Genomic DNA, 24,616 nt, shown 5'->3' with positions numbered 1-24,616 from the left:
TATCGAATGGGGAAAAGAGTCCCGATACGTTACATGACGGATTTGACACCTCTGCATTAGAATAAGTCAAAAGAGAATACAATTGGCTTCTCACATATATCAGTGGTGGGATTCAAATAATTTAACAACCAGTTCTCTGCCCTAATGACCGGTTGGGTGGCCGTGGCCATAGTGGGAGTGGCCAGGGGGTGTGACAGGCAGCACTCGGCCCCCCACACCCCATTTTGGGCCTAGTAGACCTCCCTGCAGCATCCTGGGAGTGAAAATGGGCTGGGGGAGGGGGCGCTGCACTGCCCCCCCATGCCCTGTTTTGGGCCTAGGAGGTCTCCCTGCCTCCTAGGCCCAAAATGGGAGGTGTGGGAGTCAAAATGGGGCATGTGGGGACTCCTGGAAGGGGTGGGGCAGGGAGGGGTGGAGCCAGACAGCAATTTAACTGCCAGGGGGCTGCCACAAAGAAGAGGGAGTCAAGCTATTCTCCAAAGTACCTGAGGGTAGGACAAGAAGCAATGAGTGGAAACTAATCAAGGAGAGAAGCAACTTAGAACTAAGGAGAAATTTGATAGTGAGAACAATTAATCAGTGGAACAACTTGCCTCCAGAAGTTGTAAATGCTCCAACACTGGAAGTTTTTAAGAAGATGTTGGATAACCATTTAGCAGGGGGTTGGACTACAAGAACTGTAAGATCCCTTCCAACTCTGTTATTCTAAATTCTAAAACAATTAAGTATGGCCAGTCTAGAGAAAAGAAGGACTTGGGGTGACATGATAGCAATACTCCAGTATTTGTGGAGCTGCCGCAAAGAAGAGGGGCTCAACTTATTCTCCAAAGCCCCAGAAAGCAAGACAAGAAGCAATGGATGGAAACTAATCAAGGGGAGAAGCAACCTGGAATTAAGGAGAAACCTCCTAACAGTGAGGACAATTAACCAGTGCCTTTTAGAAGTTGTGGGTGCTTCATCACTGGCAGTTTTGAAGAAAAGACTACCTATCTGAAATGGTATAGGATCTTTTATTTGAGCAGGGGGTTGGACTAGAATAGGGGTGTCAAACTCAAGGCCCACGGGCCATATTAGACCTGTGATGTGGTCGGATCTGGCCCGCGGGGCCATCCTGGAAAATGTAAGGGGCCAGCCCGCATCGCTTCAGCCTGGTCTACCCAATGTGAAGAGGACACATGCCAGCAGTTTGAGGAGTGGCGTCAATCTGGCCATGCCCATCCAGTTGGCCACACCCACCCAACCAGTCAGCCATGCCTGCCTGCCTCCCTCCACCACCCCCACCAGGTCAACCACAGCCCAGGAATGAAATGCTACCAGTTCGGGCTAACTGGTAGTGATAAAAACTACCGGTTTGCGTGAACCAGTAGTAAAAAAAATGCTTTAAAAAGTTTTTTTCAAAAAGGTTCCAACAATTGCACAGCATAGCTTTGATCGACGGAACCTTTTTATTTTAAACTTTTTTTAAAGCATTTTTTTACTACCGGTTCGGGCGAATAGGTAGTAAAAATGCTTTAAAAAGTAAAAAAAAAAAAAAAAAAAAGTTGGCCACACCCAGCCAGTCACATGACCCCACCACCAAGACACGCCCACCAAGACACGCCCACAGAACTGGTAGCAAAAAAAAATTGCATTTCACCACTGCTGAAGCCCTGATCCGACCTGCAATGAAATTGAATTTGACACAGTGGCGGGTTGCTCCCGGTTCGGTCCGGTTCTATAGAACCGGTAGTAAAACTGGTGGGAGGCTCCGCCCACCCACCCCGACATCATCATGGATGATCTGCACCTGTGCAGAAGTTTCTGCGTATATGCAGAACCGCGTGTGCTCCCGTTGCAAACTGGTAGTAAAGGTAAGTGGTCCGTTTCAGCTCTATTCTGATTGGTTGAGATAAAGACTGCCTTCAGACCCATTGCAACGTCTTCCAGTTCTAACTGTGCAAATCTTTATTCCAGGAAGAGAAACCTGAGTCAGTTCTTGTCAAGGCATAAATCACTGTGCGACAGGATAGCACAGTGATACAATCCATTAAGTAAACTCCCGGCTGATCAATTCACCGATCAATCCATTAACTCACCATTAACTCACCATCTGTGATGCTGCCAGCTTCCTGAGTGTCAAGACCACTTAGAATCAGGGACAAAAATAACACTGCAAACAGCAAACTATTTTCAAGCTAACTCCGTTAAGGTAGTAGCCCTTCTACCTTCACTGCGCAAAGTCTCTATGGAAAAGTAAGGTTGGAATCTTCCGTTTGAAGTTTCCCAGCGTGATCTTAAAACACACACTTCAATGCGGTGCTAAAAGTAAGAAATAATAATCAACTAACAATGCCAATCAGTTCAAAGTGTCTTGTGTGACACTTTAAAAGTGGGGGCGTGGCCCATGTAGAGAAGAGATTTCAAGCATTTTAAAGGAATAATAGATGACGTAGCCACTTGCAAAACTAATTTTGCTTCTTAAGCCCTCTAAATGGGACCTCTGGCAGGCCAGTATTCCATATCTTCTTATCGTATGCAAACCAATTTTTAATCAGCTTTTTTTAATTATTAAAAAAAAACAACCCACAAACCTTTAGGTTCTTGAGGTGCAAAGCCATGTTCCTTTCCCTCTTGATAGAGCCCAGCAGTTAAATTGTATTTATAAACCCAGTGCCAAGGAAATGTTAAAAATTCACTACTCCAAAGAGAGAGAGAGAAAGAGACAGAGAGACAGAGAAAAAGAAAGAGACAGAGACAAATAGAGACACAGAGAGACAGACAGAGACAGATAGGGAGACACAGAGAGACAGACAGAGAAAAAGAGAACGAGAGAAATGAGGAGGGAAAGAGGAAGAGAGGGAGAGAAGGGGGAGGGGAGGGGAAGAGGAGGAGAGGGGGAGGGAAGGGAGAGAGAAAACGAAAGAATGGGAGGGGAGAGGGGGTAGGAGGGGGAGAGGATGAGAGAGAGGAAGAGAGGATGGAAGAGTGAGAGAGAATGGGAGGGGAGAGGGGGAGGGAGAGAGGGAGAAGAGAAGAGGGGGAGAGGGGGAGGGGAGAGGGAGAGAGGAAAAAGAAAGCAAGAAAGAAAAAGAAAGCAAGAAAGAAAGCAAGAAAGAAAGAAAGAAAGAAAGAAAGAAAGAAAGAAAGAAAGAAAGAAAGAAAGAAAGAAAGGAGGGAAGGAGGGAGGGAGGGAGGGAGGGAGGGAGGAAGGAAGGAAGGAAGGAAGGAAGGAAGGAAGGAAGGAAGCTTTCATCTTAAACCCAGGTGGTATCCATGCTGGTTGCTGGATCCTTTGTCCAACAATTTCCTCAGCTAACTAACTCCCTTAAACCAACATTATAAAACAAACAAATACAGTGACATCAAAGCTGGCATTTAGGGCAAGACTGTGAGGTCATTTGTACACAAAGGAAACTGCCCAGTCAATTGTCCAGCTTTTTTTTTGTCCCTCATATTTTGAAGATCAAAGAGGTCTGTGGGGATTGTCACTCATCCAAGTCATGGTTGTCCCAAAAGCATGTTTTGTTTTGTTTTGTTTTTCAAAAGCCAGCTGGACTTTCTTTGTTTTTCCTTGAAGACGTTTCGCTCCTCATCTAAGAAGCTTCTTCAGTTCTGACTGTCAGAGCTGAAGAAGCTTCCTGGATGAGAAGCGAAACGTCTTCAAGGAAAAACCAAGAAAGTCCAGTTGCCTTTTGAAGAGAGGAAAAAAAAAAAAGAACCACCTTTGGGATGATCAAGAAAGAAAAAGGAGATATGAAGTAAGATATTTTATTTATTTATTTATTTTTAAATTTGTATACCGCCCTTCTCCCTGAGGACTCAGGGCAGTGAACAGCCAAATAAAAACATAAACTACAAACATTAAAATACAATTAAAAAGATATATATAAATTTGGCCCCATGATTAAAAACAATAACAAACAATTAAAAACATTTTAAAAAGTGTTATGAAGTATTAAGAAAGAAAAAGGAGATATGAAGTAAGATATGAAGTATTAAGAAAGAAAAAGGAAATATGAAGTAAGATATGAAGTATTAAGAAAGAAAAAGGAAATGTTACGTATGCTCCTTCTGAAAATACTATATAAACCAAGATGAATAAACCAAAGTGAGGTACTATACCACTCTATAAAGCCTTAGTAAGACCACACCTAGAGTAAGGCATCCAGTTTTGATCACCACATTATAAAAAAGATGTTGAGACTCTAGAAAAAGTGCAGAGAAGAGCAACCAAGATGATTAGGGGACTGGAGGATAAAACATACGATGAACGGTTGCAGGAACTGGGTCTGGCTAGTCTAGTGAAGAGAAGGACCAGAGGAGACATGATAGCAGTCTTCCAATACTTGAGGCGCTGCTACAGAGAGGATGGGGTCAAGCTATTTTCCAAAGCACCCGAAAGCCAGACAAGGAATAATGGATGGAAACTGACGAAGGAGAGATTTAACCTGGAAATAAGGAGAAATTTTCTGACAGTGAAAACAATCAACCGATGGAACAGAAGTTACCTTCGGAAGTTGTAGAAGCTTCATCACTGGAGGCTTTCAAGAAGAGATTGGACTGCCATTTATCAGAAATGCTTTAAGGTCTCCTTCTTGAGCTGGGGGAGAGGGTTGGACTAGATGATCTATAAGATCCCTTCCAACTCTGTTAATCGGAATTCCTACCCTGTTCTCTTCTGAATCTGGCAAATTTTCTAAGACTTTTAATGGAGTTCAACAGCGTAGTGACGAAGGCCGGCAGAAATAGGGGAAGGGGCTGTTGGACATCAATACCCCTGCCTTTTTGGATTGCCTTTTGAAAATACTGCATGAAAATGGTGGTTGGTATCCCACATCCCAGCTTCTGAGGAAGCTTGCAAAGAAAAATGAGTGAGGTTCGTAGCAGACGTGGGCTTCACATAATTTAACAACCGGTTCGCCCAGAATCGAAAATGTGTGTGTGCGCACCTTGCACACGTGTGCACTGTGTCAAAAACACGGTGATTGTATAAGTCGGGATAGTGCCAGGACAGGTGGGCAGGCTCAGCCACTGGCCGTAACTACCGGTTCACCCAAATTTGTCCGAACCGGCTGAATCCCATCCCTGGTTCGGAGTTACTACTTGCTTCTGCTGTTGGCGTAACACCGAGAAGAGTGCATATCTTGTACGTCAGGATGTTCAGCCCAAAATTACGACAATATTTAAAGAAGAAAGGTTTTTGTCAAGGCACCACTTACTGTGTAACTGGGGCTTCACAGTGAAACAACACTATACAAAAACCATTAGAACTTGCCCAAGTTCGTTGCTTTCGCTGTGTCTGACCCACAATTAATGTCCTGTTTCTGATCCCCCCAAAGATGTTTTTGGATGCTGAGCTTGTCGATCGAAAGGTTGGCAATTCAGTGGTTCGAATCTCTAGTTCCGCGTAAGGGGGTGAGCTCCCATTACTTGTCCCAGCTTCTGCCAACCTAGCAGTTCGAAAGCACGTAAAAAATGCAAGTAGAAAAATAGGGACCACCTTTGGTGGAAAAGTAACAGCATTCCGTGTGCCTTTGGTGTTTAGTTATGCCAGTCACAAGTTCAAAACATTCTTAAAGATTCATCTCATCCTCCGCACCCCCTTTTTTTTTTTTTTTGAACTATTACCATCTGGCAGGCGGTACAGGATAATAAAAACAAGGACAAATAGGCTGAAAAACAGCTCCTATCCCAGGGCAGTAACTATATTGAATTCTACCATATAGTGCAATATTAATGCAATATCAGGGATTTTCAATTCAATTGTATAGAATGTGAAGGATGTGTGTTTGTGTTTTATTTTTATAGTTATAATATATACTGAAGATGGCATTTAATTTCATTGTAAGGGGTTCAATGACAATAAACTAAACTAGACTAGACTAGACTAACCTAACCTAACCTAACCTAACCTAACCTAACCTAACCTAAACTAAACTAAACTAAACTAAACTAAACTAAACTAAACTAAACTAAACTAATTTCAGTTTTACTACAGGTAGTCCTCAAAGTACGACCACAATTGAGCCCAAAATTGATATTGCTAAGGGAGACATTTGTTAAGCAAGTTTTGCCCCATGTTATGACTTTTCTTGCCACCATGGTTAAGTGAATCGCTGCCGTTGTTAAGTGAGTCATACGGTTGTTAAGTGAATCTGGCTTCCTCGTTGACTTTGCTTGTCAGAAGGACGCAAAATAAGATCACATGATCCCAGGACACGCAGCTATCATAAATATGAACCAGTTGCCAAACATCCTAATTCTGATCACATAACTTACGGGGTCATAAGTGTGAAAAATGGTCATAAGTCACTTTTTCCAGTCCCGTTGTAACTTTGAACGGTCACTAAATGAACGGATGTAAATCAAGGACAACCTGTAATTTGGTGTCTATTTTCAGTCATCCAGGTCATGGTTGTAGAACTGAGGAAGCTTCTTGGGTGAGAAGCGAAATGTCTTCAAGGAAAAAAACAAAATCCAGTTGCCTTTTGGAAAGGGGGGGAAAAAAGCAGATTTGGGACAACCATGACCTGGATAACTGAGAATCTTCATAAATAGTTTCTGATAATCACAAATTCTTGTTAGCTTCATAACTGGGTGAAAAGATAAGGATATGAGGTTCTTTCCATTGCTCACTAACCGTTTATAATCTCCAATACATTTTTTTTATTTTATATGTTTGTATTCTGTCTTTATGCTTACAAATAACTCAAGGCAGCAAACACATCCAAAACATAATTCTCCTCAGAGATGGGTTGCACATATTGCTACCACTGGTTTAACTCGTGCATGTGCACGCCTTCCTCGCAGATGTGCCTTTCGTGCATGCGCCCAGCCTCAAAAACATAGCTAAATAGGACGATATAATGCCGAGGTGGGCAGGCCCACCGCTACCAGTTCGCCCAAACTGATATGAACCGGCTGAATACCATCTCTGATTCTCCTCCTATTTTCCCCACAGCAACACAACAACCCTGTGAGGTGATTCAGCTCTGAGAGAGAGAATGACTGGCCCAGCTGGCTTTCGTGGCTAAGGCAGGATTTGAACTCATGGTCTACCTGCCATGAGCTGCCCTAAGACGGTACCAACGGCTTAGTTTTCACGTCGACGTTGATAGGACCAAAAAAATATTTTAACTTAGTCTGGCTCATAACCTTTTCTACAAGGAATGACGTGAGCATGGCAAATGATATCACCTACTCCAAATAATTGAGGGCCATTTCAGTAACAGTGACAGAGTTGGAAGGGACCTGGGAGGTCATCTAGCCCAACCCTCTGCTCACGCAGGAGACCTATGCTAGGGATTCGAACCGCCGAACTGCTGACCTTTCTGATCCACAAGCTCAGTGTCTCAGCCACTGAGCCACCTAGTCAGGCTGTCCAAATGAATTGGGAGACATTGACACAAACTTACAGTTTGATATAAATAAATATAGGGTTGTTATATTCATAGCAGACAGGATAGTCAGGAAATTCAGGAAGATCGTGAGGTAAATCAAACAGCATACAGAGCCCACAGAAGAAAAAAGGCGGGAAAAATAGGATTATTTACACGTCGGTAAATAATCATAGCATAATCTTAGCCACTGAGCCACCTAGTCAGGTTTTCAAACATTAATGTATGAAATTGCTATGTTCATCAGATCATTTAAAAAAAAATCAATAATCAGAGCAGACGTTTTGCAAGATCGATGTCAGCCTTTGGGGGGAGCCCTCTACTGCTTTGTAAAGCCTTAGTAAAGCTACACCTGGAATCCTGCGTCCAGTTTTGCTCACTACGTTACAAAAAAAAAAAAAAAAAGATGTTGAGACTTTGCAAAAAAAGTGCAAAGTAGAGCAACTCAGATGACTAAAGGCCTGGAGAACATCTGAAGAACAGTTGCTGGGTTTGAAGAAGAAGAAGGAGAAGGAGGAGGAGGAGGAGGAGGAGGAGGAGGAGGAGGAGGAGGAGAAGAAGAAGAAGAAGAAGAAGAAGAAGAAGAAGAAGAAGAAGAAGAAGAAGAAGAAGAAGAAGAAGAAGAAGAAGAAGAAGAAGAAGAAGAAGAAGAAGAAGAAGAAGAAGAAGAAGAAGAAGAAGAATTAGGGGTGACATGATAGCCATCTTCCAGAATTTGAGAAGCTACCACAAAGAGGAGGGAGTCAACTTATTCTCCAAAGCACCAAGAGGGCAGGACAAGAAGCAATGGATGGAAACTAATCAAGGGGAGAAGCCATCTAGAACTAAGGAGGAATTTCCTAACAGTTAGAACAATTAATCAGTTGAACAGCTGGCCTTCAGAAGTTGTAGGTGATCCATCACTGGAGGTTTTTAAGAAGAGACTGCACAGTCACTTGTCTGAAATGGTATAGGATCTCCTGTTTGAGCAGGGGGCTGGATTAGAAGACCTCCAAGGTCCCTTCCAACTCTATTCTGATTCAGATAAAAAGCAGAAACTATGAGTACTACCCATTTATTGCAAGGTTACATGAGCAGAATCCTGCAAATTTTGAAAGCAAATATCTCCTCCTTTACTTTTACTTAACACAAAACAAGGTGTAGGGTCCCCTTATAAAATGATTCCCACACCCCTTTTCCCTTTGTGGTATTTAATAACAGAATAACAATGTTGGAAGGGACCTTGGAGGTCTTCTAGTCTGACCTTCTGCTCAAGCTGGAAACCCTTTATCATCCCAGACAAACGGTTGTCCAATCTCTTCTTCCAAGCCTCCAGTTGTTGGAGCACCCACAACTTCTGGTGGCAAGTCGTTCCACTGATGAATTGTTCTAACTGCCAGGAAATTTCTCCTCAGTTCTAGCTTGGTCCTGTCCTCGATTCGTTTCCATCCGTTGCTTCTTGTCCTGCCTTCAGGTGCTTTGGAGATATATCTCTTGTATGACTGTTATTATTATTATTATTATTTATTAGATTTCTATACCGCCCTACTCCCGAAGGACTGTTGTCTAATGTACAGCTTTGTCTCCTGTCTTCTAAGGTCATTCTCCCATTATATCAAGCTACCTCTGTGGGTTTCTATAATGGAACTCAAAAAACAAACCTACATTGCCTAAATTGATAAGCATTGCATTTCAAATGCAACCATTTACTGCTTTTTAATGTGATTTTTTTTTGTTTCTAGTACGTCCAATAGATTAATTTTTGCATGCTGCGTTTAATTTACACTTTTAAACTCCCTTTTTGGTTTATTTATTTATTTATTTATTATTATTTTTATTTGATTTATATGCCGCCCTTCTCCGGAGACTCAGGGCGGCTTACAATGTGCTCAGCAATAGCCTTCATCCTTTTGTATATTTATACAAAGTCAGCTTATTGCCCCCACAATCTGGGTCCTCAATTTTACCTACCTTAGAAAGGATGGAAGGCTGAGTCAACCTTGAGCCTTGGCGAGATTCAAACCTGCAGTAATTGCAGGCAGCTGGTCTTAATAACCAGCTTAATAACAGGGTGCCTTAGACCACTGTACTACCAAGGCTCTTGTAGTTTGGTTCTGCAACCCAAGAAAACAGACACAGACTTCAGAGGATAATTAGAACTGCAGAAAAAACAATTACTACCAACCTGCCTTCCATTGAGGACCTGTATACCGTACGAGTGAAAAAGAGGGCTGTGAAAATATTTACAGACCCCTCACATCCTGGATATAAACTGTTTCAACTCCTACCCTCAAAATGACACTATAGAGCACTACACACCAAAACAACTAGACACAAGAACAGTTTTTTTCCCGAACGCCATCACTCTGCTAAACAAATAATTCCCCCAACACTGTCAAATTAACTACTAAGACTGTATTACTATTCTTCTTCTCATCCTTACTAGTATCTGTCTCTTCCCACTTATGGCTATATCCATGTTGCTTGTATCTTTACAACTTATATTGTTTTTATTGTTTCCTAGTATGATTTGATTGCTTATTAGTATTCTATGACTATCACTAAGTGTTGTATCTTATGATTCTTGACAAATATTTTTTTTTCTTTATGTACACTGAGAGCATATGCACTAAAGACAAATTACTTGTGTGTCCAATCACACTTGGCCAATAAAGAATTCTATTCTATTCTATTCTATTCTATTCTATTCTATTCTATTCTATTCTATTCTATTCTATTCTATTCTATTCGTAAGGCTCAACACTGTCAAACTATTCACTAAAGCTGCACTACTATTAATCTTCTCATCATTCCTATCACCCATATCCTCCCAATTAGGACCGTATGACTGTAACTTTGTTGCTTTATCCTTATTATTTATATTGATATTGTTTCCTAATATGATTTGATTGCTTATTTGTACCCTATGACTATCATTACATGTTGTACCTTATGATTCTTGACGAATGGATCTTTTCTTTTTATGTACACTGAGAGCATATGCACCAAAGACAAATTCCTTGTGTGTCCAATCACATTTGGCCAATAAAGAATTCTATTCTATTCTATTCTATTCTATTCTATTCTATTCTATTCTATTCTATTCTATTCTATTCTATTCTACTCTACTCTACTCTACTCTACTCTACTCTACTCTACTCTACTCTACTCTACTCTACTCTACTCTATTCTATTCTATTCTAAATAGTGTGCGATTAAATTATTGTAATTTTGGCAGTTGTTTGGCAGTTCCATTATAACAGCTCTTAATACCCCAGTAAATATGGGAGAGACTTTTGACAAGTTTATTCCATAATCTCTGCATTTTGATGGAGTCCCAATATTTTGTCTTTTTTTTTTTCAGTTCAATATGAGTTATTCTATTGGTGTTTGGTATTGCCTCATCTGTAAGAAACACTTGTTCTCTTTTTCTACTCTACTCTACTCTACTCTACTTCTGTTCTGTTCTGTTCTGTTCTGTTCTATTCTATTCTATTCTATTCTATTCTATTCTATTCTATTCTATTCCATTCCATTCCATTCCATTCCATTCCATTCCATTCCATTCCATTCTTTCAAGTGTTTAAACCTGCCTCTGCAAATATGGAACTGGTCTTCAAGAAATTTTTGTCAGGCTTGCTTAAATACAGAGCAATTCCTGGATTAGAAGTCAGGATTGCCGTCCTCAATACAGACTTTGGAAGGAAAATACTGAATTAGTAAGGCTGAAATCGATACTGCCTCAAGAGATGTAGCATTTGGTCAACTTTATCCAGATTAAATAAAAACAGGCACGGTAAACATTAAGGCAGGGAATGCTAAAGCTGTAGGCTAAAGAAAGATTTTTTTAAAAATCCAGAAAATAACACCTCTATGTTGTTTCCCAGGAAATTTTACTCCTTTATTTAAATGTATTACTTACCTCAGGCACCAAAGTTTGTGAATTCCACCTATACATCCATAAATTCACCAGTTGTTGAACTCAAACTGAATGAGGCTTCAGTTTTCTGAAGAGGAAACAATGGTTGCAAAACTACTAATGTGTATCTCCTATTGCTACTTGAAAATTTCTCTCATGCATGCTTATTCCACCAGTAGGAAAGGAGAAAAAAATAAATAACATCTTGTGGTCACAAGGAGAGAATTCATCGGAAGCACAGTCCAATTAACCACAAATGTTCTAAAGATCTTCTGTTACGAATGGCATAAGTTGCTAGTCCTTGAAGAGGGTACAGGTCAAAGAAATCTTCATTTCCTTTTCTTTTGGACAATTCCATCTGAGAAAACATTTATATCTTGGCTACTACATCTCAGCGTCCAAAGAGCTGGTTTTCCACCATGTCTATGGAAACATAATTTTGAACGCTGTAGATTTTGTCAAAGACTGTATCACAGGGCGTATACGAACCACAGTGGTAGATCCTTTGTCAAAAACTCCAAGGGTCCCTGAATCATAGTTAGTGCTGCGAGTCCTTCCCCTAAAAGTCACTTTCTGTAAGAGACCCCCCCGAAACCACCAAAAAATTGGCTTAAAGTAGGTCAAGGAAAAAAGAAATAATAGCTCCAGAACGGATTGACATGGATCCACATCCAACCTTCTGCATCTGAATAACAGAGTTGGAAGGGACCTTGGAGGTCTTCTAGTCCAACCCTCAGCTCAGGCAAGAAACCCTACACCATTTCAGACAAATGGTTGTCCAACCTCTTCTTTAAAAACTTCCAGTGTTGGAGCATCCACAACTTCTGGCAAGGCAAGTTGTTCCACCGATGAATTGTTCTAATTTCTCCTTAGTTCCTGGTTGCTTCTCTCCTTGATTAGTTTCCACCCGTTGCTTCTTGTCCTGCTTTGAAGAATAGGTTGACTCCTTCTTCTTTGTGGCAGCCCTTGAGATATTGGGACACTGCTATCTGTATGGTTTTGATGAGGTGTGCATTATGGTGGACCAGCTGGAATTTCCACGGTGGAGGCTGCTGAATGAAAAAACCAGCCCGATGATCAAGATTTGTAGTATAGTAGCTTGTATGGGTAGAGTAGAGTGAACCCTTTGACTATGTCTCAGGCTAGTCAACTATCTCTTTCAGTCTTGTGTGCGTGCAATGCAGCACCTTGTTATTCATTTTTTAGCCACAGATCTGCAACGTGATCCATTCTGGGAGTAACCGAACTTCACTTTTGAGGCTGATTGTCTGGATGACAAAGGGGAAACTGAAAGAGGAAATTAAAATAGGCACGGACTGGCTTCATTTGTCCCTTCTAAATATACACTAAGTCATAAAGCTACATTTTGCACTTAATATCCAGATTAGCAGAATAACAGGGTTGGGAAGGACCTTGGAGGTCTTCTAGTCCAACCCCCTGCTCAAGCAGAAGTCTCTACATCCAGAATATTCTCAGGAAGTTAGCTGCAGGAGATAGCTACCTTTCTGAATATTATTACCATGTTTCTCCGAAAATAAGACCCTGTCTTATATTTTTTTGAACCCTGAAATAAGCGCTTGGCCTTATTGCCATGCGCTTAAAAGTCTGATTGGGCTTATTATTTGGGGATGTCTTATTATGGGGAAAACAGGGTATTATTATTATTATTATTATTATTATTATTATTATTATTATTATTTAATCTTTAGTGAGATTCACAGCCTTTGAAGCTGGTTAATAGCTCAGCAGCTCGAGTCCTAACCAAGGACTTAGGAACTGTTAAGGTATTGTCGGAGGATATTATCGTCGGAGGATATTATTATTATTATTATTATTGTTGTTGTTGTTGTTGTTGTTGTTGTTGTTGTTGTTGTTGTTTCTCTTCTGAAGAATACTTAGCAGTGGCTGGTCAATTCAATTCATTTTCTTTTTCCAAACCTAAGAAGTGTCAAAATATAAATAAAGAGGGCTGTGAAAATATCTACAGACCCCTCACATCCTGGACACAAATTGTTTCAACATCTACCCTCAAAACGACGCTATAGGGCACTGCACACCAGAACAACTAGACACAAGGACATTTTTTTCCTGAATGCCATCACTCTGTTTAACAATTAATTCCCACAACACTGTCAAATTAACTACTAGGACTGTATTACTAGTCTTCTTCTCATCCTTCCTAGTACGTATCTTTTCCCACTTATAGCTATATCCATGTTGCTTGTACCTTTACAACTTGTATTGTTTTTATTGTTTCCTAGTATGATTTGATTGCTTATTAGTATCCTATGGCTATCACTAAGTGTTGCATCTTATGATTCTTGATGAATATATATATATTTTTCTTTATGTACACTGAGAGCATATGCACCAAAGACAAATTCCTTGTGTGTCCAATCACACTTGGCCAATAAAGAATTCTATTCTATTCTATTCTATTCTATTCTATTCTATTCTATTCTATTCTATTCTATTCTACTCTACTCTACTCTACTCTACTCTACTCTACTCTACTCTACTCTATTCTATTCTATTCTATTCTAAATAGTGTGCGATTAAATTATTGTAATTTTGGCAGTTGTTTGGCAGTTCCATTATAACAGCTCTTAATACCCCAGTAAATATGGGAGAGACTTTTGACAAGTTTATTCCATAATCTCTGCATTTTGATGGAGTTCCAATATTTTGCCTTTTTTTTTTTTTCAGTTCAATATGAGTTATTCTATTGGTGTTTGGTATTGCCTCATCTGTAAGAAACACTTGTTCTCTTTTTATTCTTTATTTATTTTTCAACTATTCTGATGGCCAGCATTTTGGGTTTAAAATGTCACTGTCTTTGACTTTGAAAATCTCGTAAAAGGTTTAGGTGAAAATATTGGAGTATTGAACATTGATTTGAAGGACACTGATTCTTTTCTGAGAAACACAGTCCGTCTTTACAAAATTTTACTAACAGATTCTTCTACTGACACATCTCCAGGGAACAAAAATATAGGCAGATATTTTCAAACTTTAGGGGCCCTTTTGTTCCCCTTGGAGAACAAAATTAATCTTCCAAGAACTACTGCATTACACAAGAGTTTTTGTGAAGGAATGTATCACAGTGGTAGGCAAGAGATGGACAGTTATTGGACACATATTAGACTTCTGCACATGGCACTAGAAAAGACACTTGTGAAGTCAGGAATACACAAATACACACAATTAACCTTTGAATGCACAACTTGATGTTTTATGTAGAATTTTAAAAAAATTCTGCTTAACTTTTTCACAGCCTCCTAAAACCTAGAGTTGCCATTCGCTTAGCTTTTGTGAGTTAGATATTAGGTAGAAAATAGATAGATGAGAGAGAGAAAGAGGGAGAGAGAGGATAGATAAATAGATAGATAGATAGATAGATAGATAGATAGATAGATAGATAGATAGATGATACATAGATGATAGATGATAGATAGATAGATAGATAGATAGATAGATAGATAGATAGATAGATAGATAGATAGAATGGTGGGATTCAGCTGGTTCAGGCCAGATTGGGAGAACTGGTTGTTAAATTGATGACTGGCCATGCCCCACCCCACCCCTTCCAGGAGTCCCCAAGCGCCCCATTTTGGCTCCCAGTTAAATGTAGGGAGGCCTATTAGGCCCAAAACTGGGTGCAGCGGGGGTGCAGTGTGCCCCCCGTGGCCCATTTTTGCTACCAAGGGGGTGCAGGAGGCAGAGTGCTGCCTGTCACACCTCCTGGCCATGCCCACCATGGCCACACCAGTGGTGGGTTGCCCCCGGTTCAGACCGGTTCTATAGAACCGGTAGTAAAACTGGCAGGAGGCTCCGCCCACTGACCCTGATATCATGAGAAGCGATCTGCGCATGCGTGCATGATCCCATTGCAAACCGGTAGTAAAGGTAAGTAGAACCCACCCCTGGGCCACACCCACCTTGCTGGTCATTAGGGCAGAGAACCGGTTGTTAAATTATTTGAATCCCACTACTAGATAGATAGATAGATAGATAGATAGATAGATAGATAGATAGATAGATAGATAGAAGATAGATAGATAGATAGAGTGATAGAGTGATGGTATTCAGCCAGTTCTATCCGGTTTGGGTGAACTGATAGTGGCGGCTGCGGGAGGCTCCACCCACCTGCCCAGACATCATCATGTCCCAATTTTCGCACTCTGCATACGCTCTCTCTGCACTCCCTATGAGCGGAGCAAGCGTGCATGCATGCATGTTCACATTTATGAATCTGTAGTGAAGGTAAGTGAATACCACCCCTGGATGGATGGATGGATGGATGGATGGATGGATGGATGGATGGATAGATAGATGGATGGATAACATAGATAAAGATAGAGATAGAGATAGAGATAGAGATAGAGATAGAGATAGAGATAGAGATAGAGATAGAGATAGAGATCAGGGCTGTGGAGTTGGGAGATAAATGTTTCGACTCCGACTCCGACTCCAGGTACCCAAAATTTCCTCCGACTCCGACTCCAACTCCGACTCCGACTCCTCAGCACTGATAGAGATAGAGATAGAGATAGAGAGAGAGAGATATATATAGAGAGAGAAATGGATAGATAGATATAAAGATAGATAGATAGATAGATAGATAGATAGATGACATAGATAGAAATAGAGATAGAGATAGAGATAGATGATGATGGTAGTATGTGTGTGTGTGTGAGAGAGAGAGAGAGCACAAGTGTCAAACTCTCTGCGTCACATTGCTGTCATGTGATGTTTCACAACATTTTTCCCATTCATGGAGCTGGGGGTCGGCGTGGCCTGTGTGTGACACATTCGGCCCACGGGCTGCCAGTTTGACACCCCTGAATTATAGACAGACAGACAAGCAGACAGACAGACAGCAGAGAGGGGAGCAAGCAAGCAGACAGAAGTGTATTTCAAATTCATTTGGTCATTCAGAGCATCAAAGGAGCATTGGATAGCATGCTAAATTAAAATTTGCATGGGTCAGTCTGGCTCCCTGGCAGGATTGTTGAGGAAAAAAAGCAGGGATGGGATTCTATCGGTTCAGACTGGTTTGGGTGAATCGGTAGATCTGACGATCAGCTGGGACCGAACCGGTTCACTCCGACGATCAGGTCGGCCCGCCCTCCCACCCCTGCACTTTAGTTACCTTTATCTTCTCAGCTGATCGGCGTGGCAGAGCAGATTGCCATGCCTCAGGTGCGTTATTCCCAAATGGTAACACAGAAGGTTAGCATTTGTAAAACTGCACACGCGCGATCACCGAACCAGTTGTTAAACCGGCAGCATCCCACCACTGAAAAAAGGTTGGCAAGAGAGCCATATTTGCTGCTCAGAGTTCCTTAGAGGACGGTCAAAATACTCATAAAATATAACAATGAAGGAGGTTTTTATTGTGATCATGTCAATACCTTGAGAAATCACCGAGATACAAATCCACAGACATGCCTTTTTTTAAAAAAAGAAAAAAGAAAGAAAGAAATGGCTGCTGAATTGACGCATGTCCCCTCAAATGCATTTGTGTCCTTAAGTTTCCTCTTCCACTCAACTAGTTCAACCAAGAGGCATTCAGATCAGATACTACTGATTAATCTAGTGTTTTTTCCCGACCTTAAGACTCAGGGACTTCAACTCCCAGACTTCAACAGCCAGCCATGTTGGCTGGGGAATTCTGGGAGTTGAAGTCCATACATCTTAAAGGTGCTAAAGTTGAGGGGGAAAATGTCGCAGTTATTCCTGACCAGGATAACCAACTTGATTCAGTTTCTTCATCCTCTTAAAGAAAGTAGTTCGGAAAGGCTGTTTTGGGTAGGGAAGATCACAAAGAAAATGAAGTTCTGGAGGTTGGAGAGGAAACCAAAGTTTTTGGCTGTTTCCTAAAATTCTACTAAGATGATATGAAGACAGAGGTGAGCTGCTGCTGGTTCAGACTGGTTCAGGCAAACCGGTAGTTCCCACCAGCAGCTGGACATGCCCACCCAACCTGGCTCTATTCCGTCCTATATAATCGCCATGTTTTTGAAGCACTCTCACATTTTCTCGATAGAAAAACACTCAATCTTTCCCCTGGCTCAAGCTGATGAAGGGAGGAGAACTTGTGGCTCAGAAAGAGCCTTGGTAGTAGAGGGGTTTAAGGCACCCTGTTATTAAGCTGGTTATTAAGACCAGCTGCCTGCAATTACTGCAGGGTTCGAATCTCGCCAAGGCTCAAGGTTGACTCAGCCTTCCATCCTTTCTAAGGTAGGTGAAATGAGGACCCAGTTTGTGGGGGCAATAAGCTGACTTTGTATAAATATACAAAAGGATGAAGGCTATTGCTGAGCACATTGTAAGCCGCCCTGAGTCTTCGGAGAAGGGCGGCATATAAATCAAATTAAAAAAAAAGAAGAAGGTTAATTCAACTGCCTAACATGCAAGAAGCCTAAGTTCGAATCCGGGTAAGGGTATGGCTAGCTGATGAAAGCTAAAAAGCTTGAAATAGATCTATACTAGTCTCCCTTTATTTCTTTATCAGCAAAATATAAATTTGGTATAAAATGGTTTGTCATGAATGTGACTGCTTGAGGGCTCCTGGATTGGAGCTGAAAGGCGAAAGGGAGCAGAATGCCCCTTCCCATATGTTGGGGTAGACCAGGTGTCTCGATAGAAAAACACTTTATATATATATACTGCATATATATATATATATATATATATACATATATATATATATGCAAAAAAATAAAATCTTGGGTGTTTTCCCGTGTCATGTTAAATAAGGATAATAATCCTCTGTAAGGATTTTTGGAAGATTTTAAGCTAGGATTTTAAATTTAACTTATATACTAAATAATAAACTAACTTATTTAAATTTAAGTTAGTTTAAAACTAACTTATTTAACATGACGTGGGAAAACACCCGAGATTTTAATTTTTTGCATATACACACCCGCGAAAACTTAAGAAGACATATATATATATACATACATACATATACATACACACACAAACACACACACACACACACATGGTGGCTCAGTGGCTAAGATGCTGAGTTTGTTGATCAAAAGGTCAGCAGTTCAGCGGTTTGAATCCCTAGTGCCGCGTAACAGGGTGAACTCCTTTTATTTGTCCCAGCTTCTGCCAACCTAGCAATTCGAAAGCATGTAAAAAATGCAAGTAAAAAAAATAAAGACCATCTTTGATGGGAAGGTAACAGCGTTCCGTGCGCCTTTGGTTTTTAGTCATGCCGGCCACATGACCATGGAGACATCTTTGGACAGTGCTGACTCTTTGACTTTGAAACGGAGATGAGCACCGCCCCCTAGAGTCGAGAACGACTAGCACATATGCGCGAGGGAACCTTTACCTTTATATATATAACTGTAATCACAGACCCCAGATTCATTCTCAACTGGACCAGTCTGTATGCTCAGCCAAATAAACACAAGACGACACACTTTTGAGTTGGAAATGTTACCTTAAGGTAAGTTTACCTTGGAGAAAGATGTGAGTGAGTGAGTGAGTGAGTGAGTGAGTGAGCGAGTGAGTGAGTGAATTTCTACACTAGTCATCTCACCTAAGTGACTCCAAGTTATTCTTTTGAGGGCTTCAGAATTTCTTTCCAGTCTATTGAAGGAGAAAAAAGCATAACCGTAGGTTTATTTAACCTGCCTCCACTCATCATGAAGAGGAACAAGACGTACATTATTCTGGACACTGAAGCATCTGAACATGTTTTATCATCTTCTATCTGTTCTACAGCTTTTTGGATACTCTGGTAGTCTCTTATCCAAGTATTAATCCAGTCTGGTCCTGCTTAGCTTCAGTCCCCAAATGGCCTCTGAGGTAACATAACAAAACACTCAAGAGTGATCTTGAGATAGGGGATGTAGTCATTGAGCCCTTGTCATGGTCGGATCACTCTCTCCTTTGCCTTGATCTTCGTACCGCGGCACCCCGCTGCAGGGAGGCGGAACTGATAAGATGGTACCGCCCCAGGCACCTGATGGAACCCGATAGGTTCCAGACGGAGCTTGGGCCAATTCCTGAGGTTCTGGCTCACGCCTCGACTGGAGACCTAGTGGCCGCCTGGGATAGGGCGGCCACTGGGGCCCTGGATCGAGTCATGTCTTTGCGGCCTCTGACCCAGCGTGGATCTCGCCTGGCTCCTTGGTTTACCGAGGAGCTGAGGGAGATGAAGCGCCAGAAAAGATGCCTAGAGAGTAGTTGGAGAGCTAGTCTTTCTGAATCGGACCGGACACTGGTAAGATCCCATATTAGGACTTACCTAGTGGCGATAAAAGCAGCAAAATGTACGCATTTTGCTGCTCTTATTGCGTCATCAGATAATCGCCTGGCTGCCCTGTTTAGGGTGACCCACTCCCTGCTCCACCAGGAAGCGCGGGAGGACCCCTTGGAGGGAAGAGCCGAGGACTTTGTTCAGTATCTGTATGACAAAATCACTCAGATTCAGGAAGGTCTGGACTCTGACTGGGTAGATCCAGTGAGAGTGACGGAGGCAGGTCTTGAGACTGTTATCTGGGATGAGTTTGATCCTGTGACCCCAGATGACGTGGACAGGATTCTGGGTAGATTGAACGCAACCACATGTTTGTTGGACCAGTGTCCCTCCTGGTTAGTGCTGGCTTCCCGGGAGGTGACGCAAGGCTGGCTCCAGGGGATTATAAATGCTTCATTGGGTGAGGATGTCTTCCCCGCCGCCCTTAAGGAGGCGGTGGTGAGGCCCCTCCTCAAGAAGCCTTCCCTGGACCCGGCAATATTGGCTAATTATCGTCCAGTCTCCAACCTTCATTTTGTGGCGAAGGTTGTCGAGAGTGTGGTTGCGGGACAGCTTCCCCAGTACCTGGATGAAGCGTCGTATCTGGATCCATTCCAGTCGGGTTTCAGGCCTGGGTACAGCACGGAAACGGCATTGGTCACGTTGGTTGATGATCTCTGGAGGGCTCGGGACAGGGGCTGCTCCTCTGTCCTGGTCCTGTTAGATCTCTCAGCGGCTTTTGATACCATCGACCATGGTATCATGCTGCACCGGTTGGAAGAGTTGGGGGTGGGAGGCACCGTACTAAGGTGGTTCTCCTCCTTTCTCTCCAACCGGTCGCAGTCTGTGTTGACAGGGGGGCAGAGGTCGACCCCTCATGGGCCCCTCATATGTGGGGTGCTGCAGGGATCGGTCCTCTCACCCCTTTTGTTCAACATTTATGTAAAGCCGCTGGGCGAGATCATCCGTGGTTTCGGGGTGAAGTACCATCAGTACGCGGACGACACCCAGGACCGGGAGGATTTTTCATCAGGTTCGCCTGATCTGCCAGTTGCGTCCCTTTCTGGATCGGGACTCGTTACGCACGGTCACTCATGCCCTCGTCACCTCCCGTCTGGACTATTGTAATGCTCTCTACATGGGGCTCCCCTTGAGGAGCACTCAGAGGCTCCAACTGGCGCAGAGTGCGGCCGCACGGGTGGTGATGGGAGCGACGTGGTGCTCCCATGTAACGCCTCTCCTGCACGAGCTGCACTGGCTCCCGGTGGTCTTCCGAGTGCGCTTCAAGGTTTTGGTCATCACCTTCAGAGCGCTCCATGGCTTAGGACCTGGCTATTTACGGGACCACCTGCTACCACCAATAGCCTCCCACCGACCAGTACGCTCCCATACAGAGGGGCTCCTCTGGGTGCCGTCAGCCAAACAATGTCGACTGGCAGCCCCCAGGGGGAGAGCCTTCTCTGTGGGGGCACCTACTATCTGGAACGAGCTCCCCCCTGAGATACGGAGGATTCCGGATCTGCGTACCTTCCATCGCACGCTTAAGACGTTCCTATTCCAGCAAGCCGGCCTGACCTAAACTTTTCCTCTTTTAAATGGGAATTTTAAATTTGGTTTTAAATTATTGGGGTTTTAAAATGGTTCAGCCAAATTTATTTAATTTGTTTTATCTCTATTTTAAATTTTGTATTTATATGTTTTATTTTATGGCTGTTCACCGCCCTGAGTCCTTCGGGAGTAGGGCGGTATACAAATTTAATAAAAAAAGAAAAAAGAAAAAGAAAACAATCAATCTCAGAGAGCACCAAGGACCCCTCATTTCAACATGGTGCTACAAATAATCTCCTTTACTGGTAAAACATTATCTTCACTACCATCAAAACCAAAGAAGGTCTTTCTGTGGTTGTGCTTCCGTGTCCATGAGGAAGAGGGAGGGAAGGGAAGAAGTGAGGTCGCACATGTGATGACATCACTGCACCAATGACAAAAGCACATAATTTTCAGCATCTGGGTGATTCACAAGTAGGAGTAGGAATAGGAATAGGAATAGAAATAGGAATACGAATAAGGAAAAGGAAAACAATAAAAGTAGAGTAGAGTAGAATAGAGTAGAATGGAATGGAATGGAAAACATTTAGAATAAAATAGAATAGAATAGAATAGAATAGAATAGAATAGAATAGAATAGAATAGAATAGAATAGAATGGAATGGAATGGGATGGGATGGGATGGGATGGGATGGGATGGGATGGGATGGGATGGGATGGGATGGGATGGGATGGGATGGGATAGAAAACATTTAGAATAGAATAGAATAGAATAGAATAGAATAGAATAGAATAGAATAGAATAGAATAGAATAGAATAGAATAGGTGGAAGGGACCTTGGAAGTCTTCTAGTCCAACCCCTGTTCAGGCAGTAAACCCTATACCATTACAGACAAATGGTTGTCCAACATCTTCTTAAAAACTTCCAGTGTTGGAGCATTCACAACTTCCGGAGGCAAATTGTTCCACTGATGAATTGTTCTAACTGTCAGGAAATTTCTTCTTAGTTCTAAGTTGCTTCTCTCCTTTGATTAGGAGGTCAGAATGAGCAGACTATTATGCTGGGCTCCTCAAACATCTGGTGTCAACCAAACATCTCTAAGAATTCCATCCAAGAACATGAACTATCTCCCATCCGTGGGCAATAGATCACAAATGGAGAAATGTCTATAGGAAGAGCATCCCTTCTGTCTCTTCAATTCGGTCATGAAATGCATTATGGTGTGAGATGTGTGGGCGTCCCACAGTGACAGATGTTTTATCAAAAACCTATTTCCGAAGGCTACACTTCTGCTGGTGTCTCTGCTTTCAATCCAGATGTTTCTTTTAAAAAAACAACAACAACTGTGACTGACAAAGAGACACTGCAGCTTTGTTTAATGCCTTTGAAACCAGAATTTACCCTCAACATCTGGGCAACTTTAAAAATAGCAAAACTGAGTAATTTGAGTTGCCTCACTCCAGCCAAAGTGGCTTTCCTTTTTTCCACCCTAGTTAAAGATGCTCTGTCACATGTAGTGGACATGTGTAGAAGCTAAAAAACATTGGATAAAAATATGCACATGGTTGGAAAAGATGATGCAACCACATATTGACTGGAAACCTGAAATATTTCTCTTGGGGATCTTACCAGAAACGTATAGAAAAGAAAATGTACATTTGATTATTCATGTAATAACCGCAGCTAGAATTGTATTTGCACAAAACTGGAAAAGTGAAGAGATTCCTACAGAGGAGAATATGATAAGAAAAATATTAGACTGTGCAGAAATGAATAGATTAACACTGGCAATTAAAGAGAAAGAGCAAACTGATTATTATGCGATATGAAAAACATTTTATCGATGGTTAGAGGACAAATACAAAAATTGGAAATAAAAGTAGATGAGTAAAATATAGAAAATAGTTAACAGAGTTAAGCAAATTAAGAAGAGGGTGTAAAGTATTGGGTATTTAATGTATTGGTATTAAGCTAAGAATAGATTAAGTAATGAATATGATTGTATTTTTTTTTAAAAAAAAAGATGCTCTCTCCCTTTCAGCGATATAACAGGCAGAAATTCAAAAGGTTGAATTACGCTGCTCTCAGTAGATTGGGAGGATAACATACCTCCTTCAAACGTGGGCAGTTTCATTTCGAGGATGGGTACAACGCTATACATATTCACCAGGTGGCAGCACCTGGCTAAATTTGGGTCCAGAAATTTAACAAGATCAGAGCTAATGAGTATCGGAAAACCCAGAACCGTTGGCTAGATCAGGAGTTGCGGTGGGGGTGGGGAACATTCTGGAAGAAGGTCATTCCAAAGCCCTTCCATATTGTCTCCAACAAAATTTGTACCGATGGGTCCATGAAATAAATCAGTGGGACTTGAAACTCAAATTGGAGGAAAACGTTCTATTTTTGTATGCATTCAAAGCCATCTTTGGAAACACTAGGGATTTATGTTTCACATTGCTAACAGCCAAAAGGGGGACCTAGTGTAGTATTGTAGCAACATTATGCATGGGACTGTCTTGTGGTTGGATCAATCTTCCGCCATACTACTAGTTTGAAGTTCTTTCTATGTAGGTAAGAAGATGTTGGAGGCCTTGATTCAAGCTATTTCCCAGCAAGATCACATCCCAGATAATTGTAAATTCCTAGCAACCATTAAGTGTGAGTTAGCAATGTGCTGTAGCTACTGAAAAAGTCAACACAGTCTTAGGCTGCACCAACAGAGAAATAGTATCAAGATCACATGAAATATTAAAGGTAAAGGTTCCCCTCGCACATATGCGCTAATCATTCCTGACTCTAGGAGGCGGTGCTCATCTCTGTTTCAAAGCCGAAGAGACAGCGCTGTCTGAAGATGGCTCCGTGGTCATGTGGCCGGCATGACTAAATGCCAAAGGCGCACAGAACGCTGTTACCTTCCCACCAAAGGTGGTCCCTATTTTTCTACTTGCATTTTTTTACATGCTTTCGAACTGCTAGGTTGGCAGAAACTGGGACAAGTAACAAGAGCTCACCCCATTATGCGGCACTAGAGATTCGAACCACTGAACTGCCGACCTTTCGATCAACAAGCTCAGCATCTTAGCCACTGAGCCACCCCGTCCCTTTATGAAGTATTAGTACGGCAAAATATTGCCTTGGTGAGAACTCACTTGGAATACGGCATCCAGTTCTGGTCACCAAGATACAGAAAAAAGATGTTTAGACCCTAGAAAGAGTGCAGAGAAGTGAAACAAAGATTATTATTTATTATTATTATTATCTCCATACTAAGCAAAGCCCAGCAGACCAAGTGATTAATTTTGTACCATCTCAAAGTATAATTGTCGTGGTGAAGATCCTTCCTACAATTCAGGCTGGCATTATTGATAGATGAGTTGCCAACGAATTTTCTGATTAAAAAGTAGAGCAGCTGTAATCCCTCTATCAGATCCCTGTCAGTAAAAAATCACCTCGAATGAAAGAACAATATTTTGGAATAAGATTATTTATGTTCATTTTGAGAATCTTGTCCAGTGTAACCCTCTTGTCA

The 24,616-nt window shown here is 41.8% G+C and overlaps 1 long non-coding RNA gene across 1 annotated transcript in view; it reads right to left on the bottom strand.

Moving 5' to 3' along the window:
* LOC117656310 (uncharacterized) overlaps positions 1-24,293 on the bottom strand; it is a 33,465-nt gene extending 9,172 nt beyond the window's left edge. Inside the window, exon 1 of the long non-coding RNA XR_004588928.3 lies at positions 24,237-24,293. This is a non-coding gene — a long non-coding RNA (uncharacterized LOC117656310). The remainder of the gene's footprint in view (positions 1-24,236) is intronic.
* Positions 24,294-24,616: the final 323 nt, after the last annotated feature.

The sequence above is a fragment of the Pantherophis guttatus genome, chromosome 4 (assembly GCF_059756535.1).
Source record: "Pantherophis guttatus breed Tessera chromosome 4, ASM5975653v1, whole genome shotgun sequence".
NCBI classification, from domain to species: Eukaryota; Metazoa; Chordata; class Lepidosauria; order Squamata; family Colubridae; genus Pantherophis; species Pantherophis guttatus.
The sequence above is the reverse complement of the archived record's forward strand: the minus strand, read 5'-3'. Positions and strand labels throughout refer to the sequence as shown.